The 9,396-nt window shown below is 34.9% G+C and overlaps 1 pseudogene; it reads right to left on the bottom strand.

Moving 5' to 3' along the window:
• Positions 1–8,432: 8,432 nt before the first annotated feature.
• LOC120366591 (vacuolar ATPase assembly integral membrane protein VMA21-like) lies at positions 8,433–8,908 on the bottom strand (annotated as a pseudogene).
• Between the last annotated feature and the right edge of the window lie 488 nt (positions 8,909–9,396).

Genomic DNA, 9,396 nt, shown 5'->3' with positions numbered 1-9,396 from the left:
ATTTATTATTATTATTATTATTATTATTATTATTTGCTGTAGTTCAAGTACATCAGCTACGATGGGTTATATTTTGCTGCTGTAATAAATAATTCTCAAACTTCAGAATCTTTAAACAATGAACAGATAATTTTTTGCTCACACTATGTGTCTCCTTTTGGTGGGAAGAGTGCTATTTCCACATTGGCCTTACTCGGGGTCCTAGACTTAGAGAACCTCTGCTGGGTGTAACTTTGCAAATCACTGTGTTATGCAGAAATGAAATGTGATACATCATGTCCCCACTTTGAAAGGAGAACAGTTCGGAGGTTCCTCAAAAAATTTTAACAATAGAACTAGCATGTGATTCAGCAATCCCACTACTGAGTATATACCCAGAGGAATTCAAATCCGTATGTGAAAGAGATGTTCTGCATTTCAATGATCAATGCAGCATTATTCACAAAAGCCAAGATATGGGGAAAAAACCTATCAGTAGATGAATGGATAAAGAAAATGTGGTATATACACACAGTGGAATACTATTTAGCCTTAAAATAGGATATCCAGTCATTTGTGATGAAATGGATGAACCCAGAAGATGTAATGTTAAATGAAATAGGCCAGCCAAAGAAAGATAAATACCATATGATCTCACTTAAATGTTGAAGCTGAAAAGATGAACTCATAGAGGCAGAGAATAGAATGGGGGTTTTCAGAGTCTAGGGGCAAGGACTGGAAAGATGTTGGTCAAAGGTTACAAAATTTCGATTAGACAGGAGGAATTGTTTCAAGAGATCCATTGTACAACACAGCTATTTTAGTTAATAACAACGTATTATGTACTTGAAAAATGCAAAGAGAGTAGATTTTTATCACCACAAAATGTGATAAGTTTGTGAGGCAATGAATATGTTAATTGGCTTGAATTAGCTATTTCACAAGGCATACATATATCAAAACATCATTTAGTACACCATAAATATATACAGTTTTGTGTGTCAAGTTAAAAGAAATGATAGAAGCCTGATTACTAAATAAAACAATTTGTTACCTTGTAAATCAGGGGTTGGGGGTGGCAGGATGGTAATGGTGGTAGAAACAGACTCAGAATGGAAGCAGGAAGTTCTGATGAGAGCATTTCAAAATCTGAAATAAGAGCAAAGATACCCTGATGTGGAAACGGGTAGAAGTTAAGGAGTTTATGGAATCTGGAAAATTGTGCAAAATATTGAATTGACTCTATCACAGACTGATAGAGTTGAATTATATCTTATGATCTTATAAGCAGGGTTCTAAACTCAAATACACATAGGGACCAAGAAGGACATGTAAATATATTTTGTAGACTCAGTGACATAGGACCTGAGGCAAACTCACAAGCACACTCTCTATCTGAAGTAGGCAGCAGCTATTGCCATCTGCATGTCTCTTTTTGAGAAATGTCTATTCAGATCTTTTGTCCATTTTTCAATCAGATTATTAGGTTATTTTCTGTTGAGTTGTTTGAACTCCTTAGATATTCTGCTTACTAATCCTTTGTCAGATAAACAGTTTGCAAATACTTTCTCCCATTATGTGGGCTGCCTCTTCACTTCCTTGATTGTATCCTTTGACGTGCAGAAACTGTTTAACTAGATGTGATCACATTTGTCCATTTTTGCTTTGGTTGCCTGCATTTTTGGGTTATTACTCAAGAATTATTACTTGCCCAGAGCAATGTCCTGGAGAGTTTCCCCAATGTTTCCTATTAATAGTTATATAGTTTGAGGTCTTAGATTTAAGTGTTTAATCCATTTTGATTTGATTTCTCTATATGGTGAGAGATAGGGTCTAGTTTCATTCTTCTGTATATGCATATCCAGTTTTCCCAATGCTATTTATTAAAGAGACTGTCCTTTCTCCAATGTAAGTTCTCGGCATATTTGTAAAAAACGAGGTTCCTGTAGATGTATGAATGTATTTCTGAGCTCTCTATTTTGTTCGATTGGTCTATGTGTCTGTTTAAATGGCAGTACCATGCTGTTTTGGTTACTATCACTCTGTAGTGTAATTTGAAGTCAGATAATGCGACTTCTGCAGTTTTCATAATTTTACTCAGGATGGCATTGGCTATGCTGGTTTTTCTGTGGTTCCAAACATATTTTAGGATTTTTTTTTAAATTTCTGTGAATAATGTCATTGACATTTTGATAGGGGTTACATTGAATCTGTAGATTGCTTTGAGTATATGGGCATTTTAGCAATATTGACTTTTCTAATCCATGATCATGAAATAGCTTTCCATTTTTGTGTCCTTTTCAATTTATCACATCAATGTTATATATATTTCATTGTAGAGATCTTTCACTTCTTTGGCTAAGTGAATTCCTAAGTGTTTTATTTTATTTGTAGCTCTTGTAAATGGGATTGGTTTCATGATTTCCTCTTCCGTCTGTTCACTGTTGGCATATAGAAATGTTACTAACTTTTGTATGTTGATTTTGTATCCTGCAACTTTACTGAATTTATTGGTTCTAAGAGTTTTCTGGTGGAGTCTTTAGGTTTTGCCAAATATAGGATCTTATCATCTGTAAACAAAGATAATTTTACTTATTCCTTTCCAGTTTGGATTCCCTTTATATCTTTCTCTTGTCTGATTGCTTTAGCTAGAACATCTAGTACTACATTGAATAATAGTGGTGAAAGTGGTCATCCTTGTCTTGCTCCAGATCTTAGAGGAAAGGGTTTCAGTTTTTCCCCATTCAGTGTGATACCAGCTGTGGGTCTGTCATCTATGTTTTTTATGGTTTCCATTGTGTTGAGGTATGTTCCTTCTATACTCAGTTTTTTGAGGTTTTATTTTTCCATGAAGAGATGTTGAATTTTATCAAATGCTCATTCAGCATTAATTGAATTAATCATATGGTTTTTATCCTTCATTCTGTTGATATGATGTACCACATTGACTGGTTTGCATATGTTGAAACATCCTCACAACCCAGAGTTAAATCCCATTTGGTCATGATGAATGATATTTTTAATGTGTTGTTGAAATCGCTTTGCTACTATTTTGTTGAGAATTTTTGCACCAATATTCATCAGGGTTATTGGAGTATAGTTTTGTGATTTTTTTTATTTTTATTTTTATTTTTTATTTATTTTTTTTTTTTTCTGTATCTTTGTCTGGTTTTGGTATCAGGGTAATGACCTTATACAATGACCTCATAAAATCAACTTGGAATCATTCCAACACATCCCTATGTTTTGGAATAGATTAATTAAGATTGGTATTAGTTATTCTTTAAATGTTTGGTAGAATTCAGCAGTGAAGCCATGGGGTCACTGGCTTTTCTTTGCTGTGAGATTTTTTTTTTACTATTATAATTTGGCTCTCATTATTTATTATTGGTCTATTCAGGTTTTGGATTTCTTCGTGGTTCCATATTGCCATGTCATAAATGTCTAGGAATTTGTCCAGTTCTTCTAGGTTTTCCAACTTATTGACATATAGTTTTTCATAGAAGTCTCTAATGATTCTTTGAATTTCTACAGTATTAGTTGTAATGTCTCCCTTTTTATCTCTGATTTTATTTATTTGGGTATTTTCTCTTTTCTTCTTAGTGTGGCTTACATTTTGTCGATTTTAAAAAATCTCTTTGATAAACCAACTTTTCATTTTATTGATGTTTGGGTTTTTTTCATTTTAGTTTCATTTATTTGTACTCTGATTTTTATTATTAATTTCCTTCTACTAATTTTAGGCTAGGGTTGCTCTTACTTTTCTAGCTCTTTAGGATGAATTGTTAGGCTGCTTACTGGAAGTTTTTCTACTTTTTAAATGTAGGTGTTTATAGCTATAACTTTCCTCTTAGTATTGCTTTTGCTGTATCCCCTAGGTTTGGCATATTATGTTTCCATTATCATTTGTTTCAATGATTTTTTTCAATTTCCTGCTTAATTTACTCCTTAACCCACTGATCATTCAGCAGCATATTGTTTAATTTCCATGTGTTTGTATAGTTTCCATAGTTCCTTCGGTTTTCTTTTTAGCATTATGAACACTTTTTAAAATGACAACAGATAGTAAATTTATACAAATTGCAGGCTACAATATAGTGAATACAGAATCCATCCAGCTAATGATTAGAAAAGCATCACTTGCAAAAGTAAATCTTATTCAAGCAGCTAAAGAAAACAAGCCCCCCATTCTGATGATTATACATGGCTTGAAATGCAGCACATCTAAATCCTCCTTCTAGTCAGGGCACTATTCAATACTACAGCATATACAATGGCTCTAGTGATATAAAGATTATAAAACTTTTAGCATCAACATCAAGAGACATCTCGTAACAGGTTCACTATGCAAAACTGAAATGAGAATGTGTGAACATTCTTTGCAAACTGTAATGTGTTGTGCAGATGTTAGCTATTGCTATTATTATTGTTCAGTGAGACTACACTGAACGTGGGAAAAAGGAAGACTACTCTGTATAATTGACAACTATGACTTATAGAACATCTTAAAAGGAATGCAGATATTACTCTCACATACACATAGAAACAACATAGGCAAGGAAAGTGTGGCCAGGAGCGACATTGAGGAATTCCTATTTTAAAGACTACATAAAGGATTAAGCTATTCATAGATTATGTGTAATGATTATCATTAGATTCCCAAAATCCCTGAAAATAATTTATTTTTAAGATAACCCTTTCCCCCTGAAAAGAGAAAAAGAAATCTTTTCAGGTTACTAATGTGTTGCTTCAACCAGCTCTTGTAAAAATTATCTTAAACATAGGAGTAGAGTCTGAATGAATAGTTATACTAATCTGGTGGGTGACACAGAGTGTTTGACAGCAGAGAAACCTGCCACTGACCTTAGACAAGTGACAAATTCTCTATCAGAGTTGAATCATAAGTTTGCAACTTCACTTGGGCATAAATTAAACAAACATGAACTTGTCTAGAGATAAGAAATACACACTAGGTACATTTAAAATGGGATTTAAATCCTTTTTATGTACTTTCGGGTTTAATCTTTCTCTGGATACATCCTATTTGTTAAACTGATTTTGCTGGTCTCCTTGGGTATTCTAACTATATACATAAACTTTACATGAATATGGAAAACAAATACCAAACACATCAATCAGTTATTTCTTTTGGAGAAGCTGATGAGATTTTTATGATGAAAATGTTCTAATTATTAGGCTGGGCATGGTGGCTCACACCTGTAATCCCAGCACTTTGAGAGGTGGAGGCAGGTGGATCGCCTGAGGTCAGGAGTTCGAGACCAGCCTGGCTAACATTGTGAAACCCAGTTTCTACTAAAAATACAAAAATTAGCTGGGTGTGGTGGTGTGTCATCCAGCTACTCCGGAGGCTGAGGCAGCAGAATTGCTTGAACTCGGGGGGTGGAAGTTGAAGTGAGCTGAGATTGAGCCCTTGCACTCCAGCCTGGGTAAGAAGAGTGAAACTCTGTCAAGAAAGAAAAGTGAAAAGAAAGAAATAGAAGAAAGAGAGAAAGAAAGAAAGAAAGAGAGAGAGAAAGAGAGAGAGAGAGAGAGAGAGAGAGAGAGAGAGACAGAGGGAGGGAGGAAAAGACAAAGAAAGAAAGAAAGTGTTCTAGTTATTACAATGCATTTCTGTTAGATTTCCATGAACCACAGGTTTTTTTAAATGGCAGGTTTAAATTTTTTTCACTAACAACAAAAAAACAGATTCTACTGTTATTTGTACAATGGTACCCATTTGAAGAGCTAATGACATCAGATGCATTCTACAGCAGACTTTTCATTCTTCAGCACAACTGAGAAAAAGAACTACATTCTTGGGGACAAAACAGGAGGTGAGGAAGGTAATGTGTTACCATAAACCGGGTTAAATCGGTAGTCTGGGCTGACACTTCAAGTTATACCTCCTAATTGAGGTTATTCTTACCATCAGTTTTCAAACAATAGGGAACGTATTCCTACCTTAAAACATGTATAAGGGCTTAACTGTAGTTTTCCTTTCTATACATCTTGACCTATATACATTGTGTAAAAGGAAACTAGTGAGACATCTTGAAAAATAAATCTATTTGTTAAATACTATATGTTATTTAACATAGTTAAAAACAGCAGCATACTAGTGAGTTAACAGTTAAAACCCTAGGAAAAAACTAACTGCTATGAAAGCAAGTCTATTTTGTAATAATCCTAAATATCAATCTTAGCATTTGATTTTAACCTTCAAACACTTGGCACGTTTTCCAAGAGGAAATTGCAACTGCCTTTGCATGTGCCCCTGCTTTAAATACTTGCAGAAAAATACTCATATATCATTACCTATTCAGCAAATGCCTGAAACCAAACAAAATAATTCAACATTGGACAGTAATATTTTACAAATAGCATTAGATCCTAAAACCACAAGAAAAACCTTGGCATTATATAAAAAGAAATTAGGTGGACAATTCTAAATACAACAATATGTCGTAAATAGGGACCATCTAGAAATCTACCATACACTACCCTAGACTCAAATGTCATTATATAAAAATTGCAGTCTTTAAGCAAGAATTAAAAACAGTTCCATAATAATCATACTGATCTTTCAGTTTTCTCAACAGTTAAACACAAATGCCTATTTGACTTTTATGACTAATCATCTCTCTATTCCTTTAGTACAGTTTCACAAGATAAAAAATAACAAATATGAACAACAATCAGTAATGGTTTCAAATACTTAAGCAAGAGTCCTAAGTATTAGGATTAGCAGTAAGAGAAAATTTGAACTTTAAGAGAATAAAGACAGAATGTGCTTATTTAGAAAATGGCAATAAGGCCAGGTGCGGTGACTCACACCTGTAATCCCAGCACTTTGGGAGGTTGAGGCAGCCGGGTCAGGAGTTCTAGACCAGCCTGGCCAACATGGTGAAACCCCCATCTCTACTAAAAAATATATTTTTTAAAAAATTAGCCGGGTGTGGTGGTGGGCGTCTGTAGTCCCAGCTACTCAGGAGACTGAGGCTGAGAATCACTTTAACCCAGGAGGTGGAGGTTGCTGTGAGCTGAGATCATGCCACTGCACTCCAGCCCAGGCAACAGAGAGAGACAAGAAAAGAAAGAAAGAAGGAAAAAAGGAAGGAAAGAAAGAAGGAAAAATAGGAAAAAAGAAAAAAACGGTCAATAATCACTCATCTGAAAAAAATGCAAATCACTGTCAGGAAAAGCTGGCAAAATTTGAACTTGCAAACTAAACTTTTAGTATGTAACAAACTAGCATTAAGAAATGGCTTTCAAAAATGCATATGGGATGTAAACTAAAATAGAGCTTATTTTTAGATGGCAACATTATGGGAAATTTTGATTTTTTTTTCTTGTTTGAATATCTATTTTTCCAGTTTTCTACAAAGAACATATATTATGGTTTTATAATAAGACAAACAAACATTTGATGGAATGTTTTAGATTGCACACAATTAGTGCCAAATAACTAGACAGAACACAGACTAAAGGTACAAAAATAAAATCAAGGTTTTTGCCATCAGATACGCCCAAGGAGGATACTTTTTGGGTGACAAAAATAATGTTTTCAAGATTGTTTCAACAGCTAACATATGCAAAAATGAACATATTTAAATGCAAATTCCTATCATATACACTACAATTTTAAAAAAACAGTAGGAAAAACAATTTTAAATGAAGCTTTCCCAAACCTTTTAATTGAAGCCTAGCTTCAATGTTGAATGAGGAAGCAAAGTATCTCATTAAGAAGTTGGTCTGCAAAGCACAAAGCTGGCCTGCAAGAAGACTTGAAGGAAGCAGGCTGAGTGTTTGAATAGTGAGATCTTTGCTTTGCTCTCTAGATCCTTCAGTAAGCTAAAGTCCTTTGACCTGAATGGTTGTGATTTAGCCTAGTTTTCCCATAAAATAATGTAATGGAAAATTCCTATTAACTAGGGATTACACTTCATGTGAAATTCCTTAGCGACATTCAGATTAATTCCATTGTCCACAATTTAAGCAACTTTCCATAGGAAATTAAAATCCCCAATCCAAGGACCCGGTGTTTTCATGCTAAGGAAAGCATTCCAGTGTAAAGTGGAGTCTAATTTGCTTCACTGTGTGCATCTTAATATATCCAAAGGAGTAAAACTCAAAAGCAGCCATAAGTCAGAATACTATAAAACACGTTTTGTTGAAAGAAGATATAATTCCTTCCAGAATAATGTGTAACTAAATTAACATATTTATTTGTAACTAATTTAACTTTTCCAAATTCTCATTTGCAAATGAGATTCATACAGTTAAAACTGAATTAAACCAATGTATTAGAAGGATCAAAATTTACACTATTCAAACTTGACTCCTTAAGACTGACTTGAACATGTTCTTTCAATTTTATTCAAATCAGATGTCTCCCACTCCAGCCTTTACCATTTAAAAAATCAATTTAATACTATCAAAAGGTGATGTTAATTTTAATCCTGTTTGCCTTCACGCCATTGTCGTGAGCCTTCATTCCAGGCGACTTACACAAAGAGGGCCAGCGCCACATGGACAGTGAACACTGCAACAATAGCAGCATAAAAATAGCTGTCCCCATTGGACATCCAAAAGGCACCTTCAAATATGTAAGATTTAGTTGTGAAATATAATCCAAAAGGAGCAGTGATCATTAGAGCTGTAAAGAACAGGAGCGGGGGGTGGGGAGGTGGGAAGAGATAGCATGGGGAGAAATGACAGATACAGGTGAGGGGACGGAAGGCAGCAAACCACACTGCCAAGTGTGTACCTATGCAACAATCTTGCATGTTCATTACATGTACCCCAAAACCTAAAATGCAAAAAAAAAAAAAAAGAACAGGAGCGACTTCAGAGTAAATGCTAATGAGCTTTAATTTCCGAACTCTGGAGGCTGCAGTGCGTTCAGCGCTGCTTTATCCAGACGCTCCATGGTGTAGCCCTGCCGGTCCCAGGAGCTCGGCAGCAGGGGACTGGTCAAGGCGGTTCCCGTTCCTCCTGTTTTTGACTTCTTGTTGTATTTCATTATGGTCAGAGAAGACGCTTGATATGATTTCAATTATTTTCAATGTTTTAAGACTTGTTTCGTGACCTAAAACATATGATATATCCTTGAGAATGACCCATGTGCTGAAGAGAAGAATGTGTATTCCTCCTCCATTGGATGAAGTGTTCTGTAAATATCTATTAGGTCCATTTGGTTTACAGTGCAGAGTACGTCTGATGTTTCTTTGTTGATTTTCTGTCTAGATGATCTGTCCAGTGCTGAAAGTGGGGTGCTGAAGTCTCCAGCTATTAGAGTATTGGAATCCACCTCTCCCTTTAGCTCTATTAGTATTTTATTTATATATCTAGGTGCACCAGTGTTGGGTGCATATGTATTTGCAATTGTTATATCCTCTTGCTGAATTGGCCCCTTTA

The sequence above is a fragment of the Saimiri boliviensis genome, chromosome X (assembly GCF_048565385.1).
Source record: "Saimiri boliviensis isolate mSaiBol1 chromosome X, mSaiBol1.pri, whole genome shotgun sequence".
Lineage (NCBI taxonomy): Eukaryota > Metazoa > Chordata > Mammalia > Primates > Cebidae > Saimiri > Saimiri boliviensis.
The sequence above is the reverse complement of the archived record's forward strand: the minus strand, read 5'-3'. Positions and strand labels throughout refer to the sequence as shown.